This window comes from Cryptomeria japonica, chromosome 7, assembly GCF_030272615.1.
Source record: "Cryptomeria japonica chromosome 7, Sugi_1.0, whole genome shotgun sequence".
Classification (NCBI taxonomy): domain Eukaryota; kingdom Viridiplantae; phylum Streptophyta; class Pinopsida; order Cupressales; family Cupressaceae; genus Cryptomeria; species Cryptomeria japonica.
In genome coordinates, this window is record NC_081411.1 from 283,132,076 (window position 1) to 283,153,380 (window position 21,305).

Consider the following 21,305-nt stretch of genomic DNA (forward strand, 5'->3'; position numbering starts at 1 on the left):
AGCCATGGTGGGAAAACTTTCCACCCCACATTGCCTTACATTCACAAAAGAAGATGATACATCTTCATACCAACCACACAATGCACCACTTCACATTGAAGCTTTCCTACATAAAAATCACATAAAATGAGTCATGATAGATAAATGAGGTCTTAACATTTGTACATTAAATACTATCATACAATTGGGATACTCTAAAAAACCTATGGATTGTGGAAATAAGATCATCATAAAGGCATATGATGATGAATCTAACACTCTTGAAAAGGAACAATCACCCTACCTCTTAGCATTGGGCTAGTAACAAAGGATGTGGCTTTCCAAGTCCTTGATCTTGATCTCACATACAATATACTTTTGGGATGACCATGGATACATGAAATACGAGTAGTGCCTTCAACACATCACCAATGCATTAAGTTCCCACATAATGGAACTGAAGTCACAATAAAAGGTGATCTTAACCCATACATATATTGCAACAATATTTGACCAAGACCTAAAACAATAGTCCCAATTAATCGAGAGGCTACTCCATCTTCAACATACATTGATCAAAAATCATTGAAAGCATCCACTTCAAAGAAAATAGATCTTAAAGGAAAATTCAAGGACAAAGGCATAAGAGAATATAACCTAATTCAAACCATGTATCTAAGACAATTAATGGACTTTCCTAAGAATTATGGTAGGCCACATCCTTCAAGATAGATATAAAAAGTCATTATCAAATGGGATCCCAGTACTTTCAAGAAATGGGGTGAAATGGAAGAAGAAGATATCTATAAGATGCTTTATAAGCACCCAAAAGAGCAACTTGATCAAGAACACATCACGATACCAATTCATAATTATGGAAAAGGCTTCAAGTTTCTACAAAAGATGGGATATGATGGAAAAGGTCCTCTTGGCCTACAAAAGAAAGGTATTGTGGAACCATTGCAACCTGAATTAGTACCAAAGAAACAATGAAAAAAATGACTTGGTTTTGCACCATTGAGATTACGTGGTCTTGAACCCAAGAAACATTACAAATAAATCATCCCACTTCCACTAATGACCAACACTGAGAGAGACACTATTCTACAGATTCAAATGAATGGGAATGGGATTCTAACAAATCATCTAGTGAGCTCGCAGAAACTTTCTAAGAACTTGGTGAACCCACCGAAGAAGAAAAATTTAGAGAGTTATTTAGAGTTGGTCAAGTAGCATCATCTAGTTCTACATCTCAAGAAAAGGAAGATAGTGGCAAGCCATGGATAAAGACTTTTTTGGATCCCAAACCCTCTACATCTCGAGGCTCTAGGCAAAAACCATGAAAATTGAGAACTCCCATTGTTGAGTGTCCTTCTAGTGATGTTGATTTAGATTCATTCATGACCAAGACTAATGAGGAGAGTACCAATGATGAACCTGATGACTTATTGACATACCTGAAGATTGTTGTGTCTTTACCCTTACATTTTCCTACTTTGAACATACCAATGGTCTTCCCCTCATCCACCTGTAACTCATTGACTAGGACCAACAAGGGCCTCCACAACTTGACAAGTTCCAAAATGATGAGGCCTTGATTGCTTACCTTGGCATAAGAGATGATTTCCCTCTTGGGGACCACAAAGTAGAATACACTATTGAACTCAATAGTGTGGCATTCTTTGGAGAGGGTGCCATATCTTCCAATCACAAAATTATTAAAATAAAAATAATAATGGGTCTTTTAGTGAAAATGATGCAGTCATAGTAGGAGAGTCCTCCAAGAGAACAGTTCGGACCGTGAAACAAGAGTCACACAACAAAAACAACACAATGTGGTGGAGGCAATACAAAATCATAATTTTATTATATCAAGGAATTCAAATACAAATTGGTCAACAACATACGGTCTTATTGGTTTGGGACACATGTCTGATTACAAAACATGCTCAAAATACATAATCTGGGATCAAGAAAGAATGCGAGCCAACTCCAAATTTCCTAATCTTTTGATTATTATTCTATGTTGTAAAAAATACTTACCATATGCTTAGTTACATCGATTTATATGATATTCATAGCTCTAGGATGATCTGTGTAGGCCCAAGATGAAAACAAACACTGATGAAGAAGGTGTGAAATATAGAACAACTAAGTCAGCCTCCACCAAAATAATTCCTCCAGAAACATCATAGAATGATCTGTAGACCCAGGGGAAGGTCGGCCACAAACCAAGGAACAACATCTCATCTTGAATGAAATAATCTAGCCACCTACTCCTGTCCACCATAACAAGTTCCTTACAAGCTTCCCAACCGGGTCATTCTGATACAAGTTCTTCAATTTCTCAAAACCCAATACCTCCACTCTCATCTTTGTCAACAAGTTCCTCCTTCTACTCAAGGAATCAACAACTTTATTTGACTTCCCACTTTGATGCTTCAAAACAAAGGTATAACTCTACAAGAACTCCACCCATCTCATGTGTCTCTGATTCAAGTTACCTTGATCGTTCAAATATTGCAAAGCTTGGTGATCGGTATAAAACACAAACTCTTTAGTTAGTAAATAATGTCTCCACTTCTTCAATGCTTAAGTTATTGCATAAAATTCTTGATCATACACAAAATATCTTCTTCTTGCATCATTTAATTTTTCACTGAAATAAGATAGTGGTCTTCCCTCTTGACTTAATACTTCTCCGACAATTGCATTCCCACTTGCATCACAATCCACTTGAAATACCTTGCTAAAATCCGGTAAAGCCAACACAGGCATCTCTATCACCTTCTACTTCAATAACTCAAAAATCTTATTTTCTCCATATGTCCACTTGAAATCCTTTCTATCTCCTCTCATTGTTTCCATCATAGGACTACAAATTGAACTGAAATTTCTGATGAACTTCCGATAAAAACTAGCCAATCCATGAAATGATCTTACCTCCCCAATGCTTTTCGGTGTAGACCAATCAACAATAGCTCTTACCTTCTTAGGATCCATCTTCAATCCATCTGCAAAGATCACAAATCCTAAATGGACTAACTCTTCCTTCAAGAAACTACACTTCTTAATGTTTATCAACAACTTCTCCTCTCTCAACCTCTGCAAAACTTGTCTCAAATGCAACATATGTTCTTCCTTTGTCTTTTTGAAAATCAAGATTTCATCTAAGCACACAATAAAAAATTTACCCAATAATTTCTTCAATACCTCGTTCATCAACCTCATGAAAGTACTCGATGCATTAGTCAATCCAAAAGGCATCACCAACCATTCATATAGTCCTTCATTTGTCTTGAATGTTGTCTTCCACTCATCCCCTTCTCTGATCCTGATCTAATGGTATCCAATTTTTAAGTCTATCTTTGTGTAATATTTGGATCCACTTAAGCAATCCATTATGTCATCCATCCTAGGCAAAGGAAATTTGTACTTCACTATGATCTTGTTTATTTCTCTAGAGTTAGTACACATCCTCCATTCTCCTTACTTCTTAGGTTCTAATACTGTTGGAACTGCACAAGGGCTCAAACTTTCTTTGATCAAACCTTTCCTTGATAACTCCTGCACTTTTCTATTCAATTCCTCATTTTTTGCTGGTGTCATCTGGTGTGCTTCTTTATTAGACAAACTAGCTCAGGGAATCAAGTCCATGCAATTACTGATACTCCTTATACATGGTAATCCATCTGGTATGTTATCTAAAATGATGTCTTCATATTCTATTAGCATCTCTTTTATCACCTTCAATTGTTCTTCTTCACACTTCATATTTTTAGTCTTCTTAGGAATTAAAGAAAAACACATATTCTCATGTCTTATCCCATCCAAAAATTTCCTTCCATATACCAAACAAATTCTAGCATTAGTACAAACTTCACTCTTAAGAGGCTCTTCCAAGGGTATCAAGGTTTGTTTCATCCCATTTTCAACAATAGTGTATATGTTCTTTCTTTCATCATGTATTACTTGTCTATCATACTACCAAGGTCTACCCAAGAGGATATGACATACATCCATAGGCATAATATCACACAAAACTTCATCATGGTAAGATTCAATTCTCAATTTTACCATACATTGTTCACTTACTATTACCTTGTGATCATTATAAATCCATGCTATCTGACAGGGCTCAGGGTGCTTCAATCTCTCCAAATTTAGCTTATTCATAATCTCATCCAAAACAAGGTTATCTGAACTATCACTATCAATTATAAGTTTACAACACTTACCATCTAGTTTACATATTTCCTTGAACAAATTCTTCCTCTGCAAAGCTTCCTACTTATCTTCAATGTGGCATAATGCTCTCCTCATCATTAATAGTTCTCCATCTTCAAGTCTAATTGATCAAGCAGGCTCTTCTTCTGCCAATGCTTCTCTTCCATGGTCCTCTGTCTTCTTACATTCAAAATAATGATGTCCTTCTCCTTCGCACTTAAAGAAGGTTTCTCTAAACATCTTCTTATCTTGTCTTCTATCTTCCTTTCCATAACTCTCATTTTGGTAACCATTAGGTTCTCCCCTCTGATAAAAACTTATGTCATCCCTCTGGTATGAACTACCATCTCTGATAGCTTCCTTGTCTTGGTTTTGATCCACACAGGGTCCTCTTCCTCTAGTATAGGTCCTTCCTCCCTGAAATATTCCTCCCTAAAATATTCCTCTACCTCTTTTCTTCTGCTCATGTCTTTTAAACAAATTCTCCCCTACCTTTAGGGCATATTGGTAAGCTTCCTCTACACTCTATAGCTTGATTAGACCGAGTTCATCTTGTATAGACATCAGCAAACCAATCAAGTATCTCATGACTTATTCAATCTCATCATCTGTGTGTTTGGATTTGATATTCAACTTGTAGAATGCTTCAATGGATTCCTTCATACTAGATTCCTTTTGCTTCAGGTTCTACAACTTCTGGAATAGATTCACTTGGTAATCAACAGGCATGAACTTTGATTTCAAATTGTTAACCATCCGCTCCCAAGATTTAATTTTCTCTTTACCTCTTCTCTATCTATCTACTTGCAAGTTTTCCCACCAAAGAGAAGCATGTCCTTTCAACTTGGTGCAATCATATTTTACTTTCTTCTATTCAACAATGTTCTCAAAACCAAAATACTTTTCCATCTCTGTAATCCAATCGTGCAATTCATCTGAATCTAACTTTTCATCATAATTTGGTGGGTTAAAATGTGTTATGGTATTCACTCTTGTCAAAACCCTTAAGAATCTCTCTTCTTTTAGGTCAATCGCCGGTTGATTTACTCCTACTTCTCCCACCTCTACTTCCTCTTCATCATCACTCAAATCTTTGACATGTCAACCTCTTATTTGGGTCATCTCAATAGCTTCCAATTAGGCTACAATTCCTCTCAATATTTCCATCATAGTAGGGTCTGTATTTCCATGCACTCCACCACCTCTATCATTTCTCTAGGCCATCTTTATGCAAGTCCTATGTAGCTACAAGTCAAATCCTCAATTCTGCCACCCCACAACAAAATTCTTATAGGACTCCACAATCTCTGAAATGAAAACTCGCTCTGATACCATTTGATGCAGTCACGGAAGGAGAGTCCTCCAAGAGAATAGTTTGGATTGTGCAACAAGAGTCATGTAGTGCCCCTCCCTAATTCATCTTGTCTTTTGTGCATCAATAGATCATATTGATATATCTTAGTCTACTTAATGATGGTTTGATGGTATCTTATGATGTACTAACCCTAACTCATGATTATACTAGATATGATGATGATTTTGATACTGCTTGGTTGTCATGACTGTCTTGTACTGCATTTGTGATAGAGATGATATCATATCACTCATTGCGAGCATGATATGATGTTGTGATTCTCTTCACTTGTCCGATCATTTATGATATATGTTATTATATATGTTGTTGTACTTATATTGGTGGTGATAAGTTTGTAGGTACTAGACATCGACTCCACCTGGCTTCAGAGGTCTGAGCATGTCTTATCCCAATGGCAAGTTGATCGGAGATGACATGAAAAGAAATTCTACACTCTAGGTTTAAGTTGATTGCCCTTGTCAGTTTAGAGTCTTGGTGTGAGTTGTTTAGCATCAAGTGATTTCTTGAGTTATCCTATGTTGAATTGCTTTGTAGTTTTATGATTATTGAATAACTAAATTATTAATTAATTGAATGATTTATATAGTTTAATAATGTTAAATTAAATTAATAGATTTATATAGTTTATAATAATAAATTAAATAAATAGTTGACATTAATATTTAATATTAATAAGAGATTAATATTGGGATTTACATTTAATAAGTGATTTTATGTTGTTGATTATTTATTTATTGATTTAATGACTATTGGATATTTATTATTTATTAATTTGGGTATTTATTTATACACCCTTGGTTATTTTATGAATGGGCTTTTATATTTAATTGTGCCCATAGTTTAATTTATCCTTGGTCAATTATATTGTTATTTCCTATTTATCATTTTGGGTTAATTAATATTATATTCTTTACCTTCCCTATTTTGCTATTAGTTGTGAGTTTGGGGTAAGTTGATTAAGTAATATTTTATTATTCTTACCTTGGTTTTCGAGAAGGGTTGGTAAGTAATATATTTTATTCTATTATTTCGATTGACCAACATTATTTCATGGTTTTGGCTTTAATAATCTATATAATATATTTTCCCGAGCTTTGTCGTGTTGGTTTTATTTGGAATTTTCTGTACGGTTGAAGATTTGAAAGCTTGATTTGATTTGGCTGGATTTTGGTTTGATTGCACTTCTCCAGATTCTTTTTCCATAACTTCAATTTTTCCAGGTCGTAGATCTATTTCCTTCTATTGTTTTTTATTTAAAAGTTTGTTTTCTTCATGTCTGTGAAAATATTGTTTGCTAGGAGCAATTTTGAGAAATTATCATATAGTTTGATAAATATAAATATGCATATGAGATCTTGGGATAAATATATTTTATATAGTTTTCATTTTTATGGGAAGCTGGGTTGATTTTTGTATTTGTCGTGATGGTCTAAGCAAACAAATGCGCTATTTTGTTTAACAAATGTGTGACATAAATTAACAAATGCTCTGAAAGAATTAACAAATGCTCTAAAAGAATTAAAAAATGCTATGAAAGAATTAGTAAATGCTCTTAAAGAATTAACAAATGCTCTAAAATAATTAATAGATGCTTTAAAAGAATTAACAAATGCTCTGAAAGATTTATCAGATTCTCTAAAATATTTAACGAATGCTCTAAAAGATTTAGGAAATGTGCTAAAGGATTTGTCAAATGCGCTAAAAGATTGGTCAAATGCGCGATTCTGTCTTTTAGTGGGTTTTTCATAATTTTGTCAGTTGTGATCAAATTTTATGATTTTGGATTTTTACTAGAGGCATGTTGTGATGTCCTTGAGGTTTTTGGCTTTGTGTATTTCTCAAATTTGAATTTTTTATTGTTATTTGGGCTCCGGTAAGAGGGATATTACTTTACCATTGAGGATTGTGTGTACATGTTGTTATAGCTCTAGCAAGAAGGAGAATACATTGTTGTTGAGGATGATTTGAGTATGCTCTAGCATGAGGTCTATGATCCGCTGTTGAGGATTGTATTATTTTATGGTTGAGTAAGATGTATGTGTGCCTTACTCTTGCTTATTGTTATGTCTTTGGTAGTGGAGGCTCTTGTTTGCATGTTGGCTTTGTGGACTATGCTATGCCTTCCTGTTATTATTCTTTGGGCTCATTCTGTTAATATTGTGTGCACGATGTGTGTTCCATGTTGTTTATAAGGTAAATGACATATCCTATTCATATCTCATGAGTTTATATTGATTGTTAAACCTTGGTTATTTGGTTAGATTGTATTGAGAGCCCGCATTTATGTGTTGTGCAATGTTGTAACCCTAAGGTCTAGGTGCATCCTAGGGGGAGTGGACTTCCAAGTGAGTGACTAAGGTCTTGAGGAGTAGACGACCTCGTTAACTGGAGTCTAGATTGCTAGAATATCTTATTAGGAGTTTGTCTTGTAATCAAGTGATAACATAATTAATAATTCTTGGGGTTTGGGTAGAATAGTTCATCTTAATAAGATAAGAAATGGTTGGTGGCCCCTCTGCCTTTCCCAGTGGTACTAATCTGAGATAAGATTTGGAAGGCCTTGGTGATCCAAGTAAGATAATCTCCCTTACTCCTTCAAGGTTGAGATGGCTTCGCATGTGCATCTAGGATGGTCGAGATAGGTACCTAGGTATGGCTAGGATAGGTGCCCAGGTTCCCATTTGTTGCATGTGATGACACTCTTTCCATACATGTAGGTCCTAGTACCTTGAGTCTTGATTTTGCGAGTTGCCTTTGGAGGTCTTATGTTTTGTTGAGCTTTTTTTTAGTTGCATGAATGTGTGGAGTATTATTTTTGGGTTGTTAGGGGTTAGCCTAGATCTAGAGTGTGTGTGGGATCTTGTTGTTGAATTCAGAGATCACTAAGAGGGGGGGTGAATTAGTGATCTACCGATTTTTAAATTTTCTAACTTAAGTTTAAACCACTGGAAGCATGAGAATGAAACTGAAATGCAAAAACACAAAATAACCAACCAAAAAATCATAACACCAGGATTTTTAAGTGGAAACCGAAATAGGAAAAACCACGGTGATATTTGAACCCACAATATTATAAAATGGGGAATGCACATGTATTCAGGCACACTGTCTAGAGCTTACAACTTAGTTACAATAAGGGATACAACCTCGAAAGGCTCACTTCCTTAAAAATCATCTACAATGATGAATTACAATGAATGAACTCTAAAATAGCATCTAGCAATGCCTCGATGACTTCTCGTTAAGTGCCAAATCTGTGACTGAATTTTCTTTACAAATTTTCTCTGTTTCCTGTTTTAGTTAGCCACCGGATAAAGAATGCGCACGTGAAACTACACCACAAAGAATTATCAATCATCACTCACTCGCATATCAATCATATCGCACACCAAAAATATCTTCTGCACTGGTCTTATATATCCACAATCACAAAATAATTATTTATCAAGTCAGCTTGTAGATGTAACGTGTAATCATGAGTCATCTTGACTAGATTAACAAAAGCAAATGCGGATCACCAAAAATATGATAAGATGAAGTCTCTATGTCGGTCCTATCATCCCATGCATGATTCATGATACCAAAATCACCAGAAAGCTTCCAGACCAAAACTACTCAGCTCAACCTGAATTACCGATAACTAGTTACCAGTTCACATCCACTTTCAGTTATCAAGATCTATAGATACAAAATAGAATTCCATAAAGAGTTTCCATCAATGACAACCCTTAAACCAATAATCAAGCATCAAAATGCACCGAATGAGTGTCAGTTGCCAACAATCTCCCCCTTTGGCATTGATGGCAACACTCATGAAAAATGACTAAGTGTTGAAACCTGTACATCGAATAAAAAATTGCTAAGGCTCCCCCTTAGACAAAGAATTAAGAAACTTGTAACATACTTTGTACATTTCACTCTTCTACTATATATTTTTCACCTTTACTCTCCCCCTTTGACATCAATACCAAAGATGGGGTGTAGTCCAAAACTTATATACAGGGATATCTATCGGAGACTTTACATATACTTGATGATATCAACAAAAATGGTCTTCAAAAATCCTAGGTGAGTGCCCCACCCACTCTTCAAGTTATCCAAAACTGTGATGAATGCACTGAAAACATATGCATGAATATCCACATCCTTCAGTTCAGATGGAACAATTTGTCCCATAGCCTTCATACAATCAACCTTATTACTCAACATTCTGTCTAGTCGGGGGGCAATCAAATTCTGGAGCTCACCAACTCTTCTCAAAATTCTATCCTTATCCGCATTAAGGCTCAAAATTTGATCATTGAGAGCCATTATCTGCCCTTCTACACTATTGTTTAGGGATACATTAGATTCAAAAGTGTGAAATACCATCTAACTTACCTTGACAAATACTGATTTGCTTGTCTATATCTACTGTTAACTTTGGCAAAATAAAACAAGACATATATTTTACCGCCTTCTGTCAATGCCTATGAAATAGTCTGCAGACCTTTATTCAATCTCACTCTATCATTCTCTATCATTTTTTAGAATGTCTACATTCTTACCTCCTTGAATCTATCTAATACCCGCTTAGTGGTAGACTTCTCCAAAGAATAAAATTTGGTATTTACATTGTTAATCTATTGTAATAATTTACCGTAGGGGATAGAATTGGGATCTAGCTACAACCCAGAACCACCTTCTGCAATACATCAACCAACATCAAAATAAGCTTTTTGTATTTATTTTCTGATTTGACCAGATCCTAGCTGGCCTGAGCTTGTACAACAGCTGCAAGCATCAACTTCTCAGCATGAGACATTTGTCCAAGATGAAGAGGACCATCAAGACTAATAGAGATTTGGGGTAGGGTCCTTGTGCCTTTGATTGGAGGAGTGTCAATTTCCAAATCATCAACTCCCTTCAATTAGATAAACTCACAATACAATGTTCTAATCAGATTCAACCTTGGTAGAACTTACTTGACATGCAACTATGACTGTAAATCATTCAAACTCATAAAATGATAAACTTGAAACATCAAAACACATTTAACACCAGATTTAACATGGAAACCCAAATAGGGAAAAACCACTGTGGGATTTCGGACCCACTAAGAAAATATACTCTTCTAGAGTATGCTCGGTTAAAAGCCAATCCTGTTAAAGATTACATAAACACATTGCTATATGTGACTGGGTCAAGGGATTTCCCTTAGATCTATCAGAATCTTGCAGTTTGTTAGAAGTGACCTTGTCAAAGGATTTCAAACACTCAATTAGAGTGTTACCTTGCTAGAGGATTTACAAATAAGACTGTTAGGTCCACTCGGTTAAGAGATTTCCAGCACTACTCTTTCCATTCAGAGATATGGACCCTCTGCCTTTGACCATGCATGGTGCATCATTGCCAAAGTGAACCACACCACCATCATACTCCTCCAATGATAGAAACTTGCTCCGGTCACTAGTCATGTGGTGAGAATAGCCAGTGTTAATGATCCACTCATTGGAATTATCAAACCGGGAGACAAGAGCCTTCTTGTCTGACACATCTTCCTTGACAGAAACAAACACAATATCTTCATTTTCTTTATCCTCTGATTCTTCATCTGTGACACCTTCATCAACTGCCAAAAAAATAGTTTCTCCGGTTTCCTCCTTTGAATTTCTTGAACCTTTCCGGTTTATCCTTGTTGTCGCCATTAGGACAATTTATAGCAATATGTCCTATCCGGTTACAAGCGAAGCATTTCAAAGGTAGCTTACCTCTGTATTTGTTGGTTCCTTCTCGAAGTTTCCTTGAGAGGAGAGCTTCAAATGCCATCAGAATCTCCTCATCATCTATTTCTTTGCCTTGTCTTGGTTCACCACTAGTGCTAGCTTCTTTTCCTTTTCTGGATGGTACTGCAGAAGCTTTAAAAGTTGATTCAGTCTTTTGAACACTACCATTGAAACTCTTTAGCTCATAGGCTATCAGCTTTGCAATGATAGAGTCTAGGGATACCTTAGTCTTGTCTATTGATCTTAGCTCTTGAATAGCAACAACCCTTATTGCATAGACCGACAATAGGGATCTCAGGACTTTGCTCACAATGGCATCTTCTATTTTACCAGCTGCACTCTTGATACCTCCAACAACAATTTTGATTCTTATTCCATACTGTTGAATGGTCTCACCTTCAACCATCCACATATCTTCAAACTTCCCTCTAAGGATTTCTTCCTTAGCCTGTTTTACATGTTCATCACCGCCATAAATATTTTCAAGAGTATCCCATACCTCTTTGGGATTTACCTTGTCCTAAACATCAATGAACTCAATGTCAGATAAACGACTGATTAGAGCTTCCATGACTTGCCCATTCTCCTTCATCTCTCTCTTTTGGTCATCAGTAAGGGTACCGGTAGGAGCAACATAGACAGTCTCAACATAGCTCCAGTGTTGAGCACCCATGCTTCTGATGAATATCTTCATTCTATCTTTCCATATAATGAAATTTTCTCTATTAAACTTTGGCCCTTCGCTCTTCATCATTAGACTGGGATCTTTACCTCAAGTAGTTAAGCTTATAACATAGAGGACCCAGAGGACGACCCAGAGGACGCTCTGATACCAATTGATAACTCAATGATGAATTGATAGTACTAACCCCATACTGAGGGGGGGGGGGTGTGAATCAATACAGACAAAAATACAGTCCTAAATCGGTCTGACAACAGACACTTCAAATGACTGGCAAACAGTGACACCGGTTTGAAACAAAGTACAACCAGTAAAGCTAAGACTGATTGAGACAAGCATTAACCAGTTACTCACTTAGCTTTTCACTCAACTCAAGACTACCTTACCATTTCTCCCTTATGCATAAACAGGTAATCTACCATCAGATCATAATAACAGCTAGTTCAACATGTTTTATTGACAGGCTTAAAACACAGAACCATTATATTCTTGACAAACAATAGCAAAGCATCACAAGATAAAAGCATCACACATGACACACATATTTTTTCACGTGGAAACCCAACTGGGAAAAACCACGGTGGGGATGAATACCCACAAGCTGTTTTTGAACTCTTTAGAAGTTCACTCTGTTAGGAGCCTTGTCCGGTTAGAGACATTACAAAAGGTTCTGCTAGGAACCGATCCTGTTAGAGATCACTCGGTTAAGGGATGGCTACAATACCCGGTTAAAGGTTAAACCCTGTTAAAGGTTACCTTGTTAGAGGATTTCAAGAACTCAATAGTTAAAGGATTTCGAACTCAATAGCTTTGAATTACCCTGTTAAAGGATTTACAGTAAGTCGATTAAGGCTACCCTGTTAAGGGATTTTCCAACTGTTGAGGTGGTTAGAGATCAACAAGTATTACAATGATTTGGTAACAACACTCAATGCCAATGCAGATCCGCTTAAGCTCCTCTTTACCTTCTACACTTACACTTTGTAGGTATCACTTCTCTCCGTTTGGTCTGGCAAGAATTACATATCCCTTCTCTCGGATACACACACACAACTTTTGCCAACAACCTCAGAAAGAGACACAACATCGACCTTATAGGAAAATAGATAGATCGGTAGCATAAACCCTAAACCCTAAACCTGTTAGGTTAAGGAATTCAAATGGTTCAATCTTGACTATTGAGCACACTGCATTAAATGCAACAGTTCTTGATTCAATTTCAAGACATTCTCCATCGTCCATTTCCATTGATTTTATGGCGGCTGATAACCCATCACACGTTATCACCATTTTATAGACTTCACACATTCACGAGGTAGATAGGAACAATCTCCTTCATGCAAGATCCTTCGCACACACAAGGCTGATGTGGCAATAGGATCTGTTCTTCATTACAATGCTAACTCATCACACAAAGTTATTGGTTGAGCCACACAGGCTTGAAGCACTTCAACCGGAAACCCTGAAGTTGAGACTACCAACCAGTAGTCATACAACACTTTCATGTGCCGGTTCCCATAACCATATGCCGGTTCACCTTGAACAAGCAAACCGTTTCACTTTGGCACTAATGTCAGTTCACAATGTTCTATCGGTTCTCTCATATGCCGGTTCTCACTTATTTAGCATATTGACATCAATGACAACATACAATATCATTAAGTCCACATATTGGTGCACATAATGCCAACAATCTCCCCCTTTGGCATTGATGGCAATAAACAAAGATATCTTTTTCACTTCACATCTTCTCCCCATTTTCTGCTGATATCTTCTCCGCTTCACATCTTCTCCCCATTTTCTGTAGATATCTTCTCCACTTCATATTTTTGCAGATATCTTCTCTGCTTCACATCTTCTCCCCCTTTGATAGCAATGCCAAAGTGGAGGCACAAGCTTCCCTATTCCATTATGCTGCTCCCCCTGAGGAGTAGCATCCTTCAACACATCAATCAAAAATAAATTTGACTATGCAATACCTGACTGATGTGGAGCATATGCTTTTAGTTTACCTCCTAAAGGGGCAACACCCCTAATTCATCTCTTAAGTACATAAATGTAGTCTTTGGGAGAGGCTTGGTGAATATGTCTGCTAACTGCTCCTTATTGGAAACATGTTCCAGTGCAATCTCTTTGTTCTGAACCTTTTCCCTTAAGAAATGATACTTAAGCTCAAAGTGTTTGGTTCTAGAATGTAAAACCAGATTCTTGGATATATTAATTGCACTAGTATTGTCACAAAATATGCTTACTGATTCAGATATAGGAACTTTGAAGCCATTTAATACATGTTTCATCCAAATTGTCTGAGTGCAGTTCATGAAAGCTGCAACATACTCTGCTTCCATTGTAGACTGAGAGATATAACTCTACTTCTTACTCATCCATAAGACCAATCTACCACCAAGAAAGAATGCACCACCGGTTGTGCTTTTCTGGTCATCTATATTGCCTGCTCAATCAGCATCTGTGTATACTTTCAAGTTGGAATCCTTGCTATAAGGATACCACAATCCATAGTCAACAGTTCCCTTCAGATACTTAAGAATCCGCTTGACTGCAACCAAGTGAGATTCTCTTGGACTTTTCTGGAATCTTGCAGTAATGCCAACTGCATGTGCAATATCTGATCTGATATGCACTACATAATGCAACTTACCAATCACTGATCGGTATTCCTTCTCATCAACCAATTCCGAGTCATCTTCTTTAGATAGTTTATAACCGGTCACCATCGGAGTACCAACCGGTTTGCTATCTTCCATGCCAAAGGTCTTCAACACCTCTTTGACATACTTGGATTGAGTGATAAAGATTCCATCCTTCATCTGCTGGATCTGTAGTCCAATGAAGAATTTAATCTCCCCTATGAGTGACATTTCAAACTCTTTCATCATCTCATCTGCAAACTCATAACTCATCTTGTCATCTCCACCAAAGATAATGTCATCAACAAATACTTCACAAATCATGATCTGATCTCCTTCAGACTTCAAGTAGATATTACTATCTTTACTTGTTCTCTGAAATCCAATCTTCACAAGATGAGAATGCAGATGTTCATACCATGCCCTAGGTGCCTTCTTTAGTCCATATAAGGCTTTATGTAGCCTACATACCATGTCACTATCTTCAGATAGGGCAAACCCATCTGGTTGCTCAATATACACCTCCTCTTTAAGTACACCATTTAGGAATGCAAATTTCACATCCATTTGATATACTTTGAAACCTTTAAAAGCTGCATATGCAAGAAGCATGCGGACTCCTTCCAATCTAGCTACAGGAGCAAAGGTTTCTCCATAGTCTTCTCCTTCTTCTTGAGCATATCCTTTGCACACTAATCTGGCTTTGTTCCTGATCACTATGCCATCCTCATTTAGCTTATTTCTGAACACCCATTTAGTACCAATGACATTTTTGTGCTCCGGTCTGGGTACCAAAGACCACGTACCATTTTTCTCTATTTGGTCAAGTTCCTCTTCCATTGCCTTGATCTAGTCTTCATCCTTATGTGCCTCTTTGAATGATTTAGGCTCAAATTTAGAGATCATACATGAGTTTTCTCTGACCTTTCTTCTTGTAAGGATTCATGCATCCTTATCTCCTATGATCTGATTAGAATCATGATTCATCTTGGCATACCGAGGAATAGTCTTGATAGATTCCTCTTGCTTTTCTTCTTCATCCTCATCTCCATCAGTATCAGCATCTACATTTGCCGGTGTAGGAACACTGTTACTGGTACTTGGTTGACTGACAACCGGTTCTTAGAAGGTTGCAACCGGTTCATTTACCGCTTGCTCACTATCAGTTTCCTCAGTTTTCTCAGAGGTTTCATTAACTCTTACATTGATGCTTTCCATAATTCTCTGAGTCCTATTGTTGAAACACTTGAGAGCTTTGCTCTTGGTGGAATATCTTAGGAATATTCCCTCATCACATTTTGCATCAAATTTTCTTTGGTGTTCACTCCTCTTGATGTAACATTTGCTACCAAACACTCTAAAGTAGCTAACCACAGTTGTCTTACCAGTCCAATACTCATAAGGAGTTTTATCCTTACCTTTCTTGATGAGTACCCAATTCATTGTGTAGCCTGCAGTGCTCACCGCTTCTCTCCAAAAGGTGTGAGCTACCTTTCCTTGAATCAACATGGTTCTAGCTGCTTCAACCACAGTCTGGTTATTCCTCTCTGCTAGGCCATTCTACTATGGAGTCCCGGGGGTAGACAATTGCCTCTTGATGCCATGTTCTTCACAGTACTTGTTGAATTCATCGGAAGTGAATTCCCCTCCTTGATCAGTTCTCAGGCACTTGATCCTTTTACCGCTTTCCTTCTCCACTAAAGCTCTAAAAGCTTTGAACTTTACAAAGGCTTCAGACTTGTCTTTCAAGAATGTGACCCACATCATTCTTGAGCAGTCATTAGTGAGAATCATGAAGTACCTATCACCCTGCACACTTCTAGTTTTCATAGGACCACACAAATCAGTATGCACAAGATCAAACAATTTGTCAGTAGTGAAAGATTTACCTTTAAAGGTTGAGGAAGACATTTTCCCCAATTGACACTCTCTACACAAGGTATTATCCAGTTTGCTTAGCACTGGTAACTCTCTAACTACCTTGATCTTACTAGCCTTCACAATGTTATCAGATTTTATAGGGCAGAGTCTCCTATGCCATATCCAGCTATCATCAAATTTAGCCATAAGACATGTACTTATATTTGCATTTAGATGAAATAGGTTACCTTTGGTATGCATGTCGGTGGCCATGAATTCACTATCCTTTCCTTTGACTCTGCAAACTCTATTCTTGAATTCCAGAGTGAGGCCATTCTCATTCAGCTGGAAAACACTCAGAAGGTTTTGTCTGAGACCATCAACCCAATACACATTGTCAGCACTACTCTTTCCATTCAGAGAGATGGACCCTCTGCCTTTGACCATGCATGGTGCATCATTGCCAAAGTGAACCACACCACCATCATACTCCTCTAATGATAGAAACTTGCTCTGGTCACCAGTCATATGGTGAGAACAACCACTGTCAATGATCCACTCATTGGAATTATCAAACTGGGAGACAAGAGCCTTCTTGTCTGACAAATCTTCCTTGACAACAATAAACACAATATCTTCATTTTCTTCATCCTCTGATTCTTCATCCGTGACACCTTCATCAACTGCCACAAAACAGTTTCTCCGGTTTCCTCCTTTGAATTTCTTGAACCTTTCTGGTTTCTCCTTGTTTTCGCCATTAGGACAGTTTATAGCAATATGTCCTGTCTAGTTACAAGAGAAGCATTTCAAAGGTTGCTTACCTCTATATTTGCCGGTTCCTTTTGGAAGTTTCCTGGAGATGAGAGCTTCAAATTCCATTAGAATCTCCTCATCATCCATTTCTCTGCCTTGTCTTGGTTCACCACTAGTGCTAGCTTCTTTTCCTTTTCTAGATGGTACTACAGAAGCTTTAAAAGTTGATTTAGTCTTTTGAACATTGCCATCGAAACTATTTAGCTCATAGGTTGTCAGCTTTGCAATGATAGAGTCTAGGGATACCTTAGTCTTGTCTATTGATCTTAGCTCTTGAATAGCAGCATCCCTTATTGCATAGACCGACAATAGGGATCTCAGGACTTTTGTTACCACAATGGCATCTTCTATTTTACCACCTGCACTCTTGATATCTCCAACAACAGTTTTGATTCTTATTCCATATTGTTGAATGGTCTCACCTTCAACCATCCACATATCTTCAAACTTCCCTCTAAGGCTTTCTTCCTTAGCTTGTTTTACATTTTCATCACCGCCATAAATATTTTCAAGAGTATCCCATACCTCTTTGGGATTTACCTTATCCTGAACATCAATGAACTCAATGTCAGATAAACGACTGATTAGAGCTTCCATGACTTGCCCATTCTCCTTCATCTCTCTCTTTTGGTCATCAGTAAGGGTACCGGTAGGAGCAACATAGACAGTCTCAACATAGCTCCAGTGTTGAGCACCCATGCTTTTGATGAATATCTTCATTCTGTCTTTCCATATACTAAAATTTTCTCTCTTAAAATTTGGCCCTTCCCTCTTCATCATTAGATTGGGATCTTTATCTCAAGTAGTTAAGCTTATAACACAGTGGACCTGGAGGATGCTCTGATACCAATTGATAACTCAATGATGAACTGATAGTACTAACTCCATACTGAGAGGGGGGGTTGAATTAGTATAGACAAAAATACAGTCCTAAACTAGTTTGACAACAGACACTTCAAATGATCGGCAAATAGTGACACCGGTTTGAAACAAAGTGCAACCGGTAAAGCTAAGATTGTCTTAGACAAGCATTAACCGGTTACTCACTTATCTTTTCACTCAACTCAAGACTACCTTACCATTTCTCCCTTATGCATAAATAGGTAATCTACCATCAGATCATAATAATAGCTAGTTCAACATATTTTATTGACATGCATAAAACACAGAACCATTATATGCTTGACAGACAATAGCAAAGCATCACAAGATAAAAGCATCACACATGAGACACATATTTTTTCACGTGGAAACCCAACTGGGAAAAACCATGGTGGGGATGAATACCCACAAGCTATTTTTGAACTCTTTAGAAGTTCGCTCTGTTAGGAGCCTTGTCCGATTAGAGACATTACAAAAGGTTTTGCTAGGAACCGATCTTGTTAGAGATCACTCGGTTAAGGGATGGCTACAATACCCGGTTAAGGGTTAAACCCTGTTAAAGGTTACCTTGTTAGAGGATTTCAAGAACTCAATAGATAAAGGATTTTGAACTCAATAGCTTTGAATTACCCTGTTAAAGGATTTACAGCAAGCCGATTAAGGCTACCCTGTTAAGGGATTTTCCAACTGTTGAGGTGGTTAGAGATCAACAGGTATTACAATGATCTGGTAACAACACTCAATGCCAATGTAGATCCACTTAAGCTCCTCTTCACCTTCTGCACTTACACTCTTCAGGTATCACTTCTCTCCTTTTGGTCTGGCAAGAATTACGTATCCCTTCTCTCAGATACACACACACAACTTTTTCCAATAACCTCAGAAAGAGACACAACATCGACCTTATAGGAAAACAGATAGGTCAGTAGCATAAACCCTAAACCCTAAACCTATTAGGTTAAGGAATTCAAATGGTTCAATCCTAACCATTGAGCACACTGCATTAAATGCAATAGTTCTTCATCCAATCTCAACACATTCTCCATTGTCCATTTCCATCGATTTTATGGCAGCTGATAACCCATCACACATTATCACCATTTTACAGACTTTTCACATTCCCGAGGTAGATAGGAACAATCTCCTTCATGCAAGATCCTTCACGCGCACAAGACTGACGTGGCAACATGATTTGTTCTTCATTACAATGCTAACTCATCACACAAAGTCACCGGTTGAGCCACACAGGCTTGAAGCACTTCAACCGGAAACCCTGAAGTTGAGACTACCAACTGGTAGTCATACAACGGTTTCATGTGCCGGTTCCCATAACCATATGTCGGTTCACCTTGAACAAGCACACCACTTCACTTTGGCACTAATGCCGATTCACAGTGTTCTACCGGTTCTCTCATATGCTGGTTCTCACTTCTTCAACATATTGACATCAATGACAACATACAATATCATTGAGTCACTAGTACATTTGGGTCAAGATTTCGATGGCAAGTCATCGGAATTCCGACCATATTTCATCGCACTACTGACAAAAAAAGCCGTCGAAAACTTTGTGTCGGAAGTTCCAACTATCCTTGTGGTCATCGCAATTCTGACATCACCTCCAACCTTTTCGACGGCCACCATGGATGCTCATTCCCCAAAAGAATACCATCTCGATCTCGGGCTATCATCGGAATTCTGACTCCAAAATATAAAATTTCGATAGAGGAGTGTCATCGGATGCATAGCATCCTTGTCGGGCGTTTCATTAGTTGTCGTCGGAATTCCGACGACGAGAGATGATGTGGGTCGAACGGCTTTACCATCGGTGCATGAAAGCATTGAATGAGTTCTATTTTTAAAAATTGCATTAAATATTTTAATTTATTTGATTCAGTGTTATTTGCAAAAAATGATTATCAATGATGTTTCCTTTCTCCAAGAATTGTCTAGGATCTTTCCGTCAGATAATATGTAACATCGAATGACTAAATTTTTTCTTTACAAATGCTTATTTAATTTAATTATTATCTAAGCATGAATTAAAATTTATATCTGTACGAAAGTAGAACATACAAGTTGAAGAGTCTCTTGGAAGCAAATTTCCTAAAAGAAAGCAAGTAGGCATTATCTTGAATGACATGGAAACAAGCTCATCAGCTGCCTAGAAGAGAGCAATTGAAGAATGGTAGAGGAAAGTGTTTAAGGGTGATAAATAGATAGATAGTATGCAATACAAACAAACAATGTCTGGAGTGTCTGATGTGACATCTCTAATTTATGTCCGGAGGGACTAATTGGTTTTGGAGTTCTTGCAAAACCTATTGGGCCACGCTTGGAGGAAATTAATGTGTTCATGCAGGGAGCACCTTTTTTCTATTATGAGAATGATACTTTTGCACCGAGGGATATTTGGAAGTCAATATCCAAAAATTTCTATAGTGTGGATCAAGAGTTGGTGGACTCAAAGTATAATTGTCAGCTTTTAGAACACCAAGAGGTTATGTACACAATCTCCCAATAGAAGAGCGATTTCAAGAATTACCTCTCCCCCCCATGACTATTCAGGAAGCACTTCCTCAAACAGAGGACTATTGGCCTCCATGGGATCAAAGAAAAAAATTAAAGCATAGACTCTAGATGATGTGGTGGTGTCCTTCGTGAAGAACTCTACACTATAATTGAAAATTCACGAGGGAAACTGCAAGATAGTGAAGAGAAATACAATCTTGAAAAGAGGGAAGAATGGATCTTGGTTTGGGTGGGGCCAAGTCAGGTGACTCCTCTAGAGGTTGACAAGATAGAAATCATATTAGGATTTGAAAAAGATCACACTCGTGGAACTTCGTGTGCGAGTGATCGATTGCGGTGTTTGGGTAATGCATTCCAAATAGATACAGTTGCATTCCAAATGGGTAATGTCTTGATTAAAGACTTTTATCCTGATGGCATGCAACTGTATCTATTTGGAATGCATTACCCAAACACCACAATCGATCACTCGCACACAAAGTTCCATGAGTGTGATCTTTTTCAAATCCTAATATGATTTCTATCTCATCAACCTCTAGAGG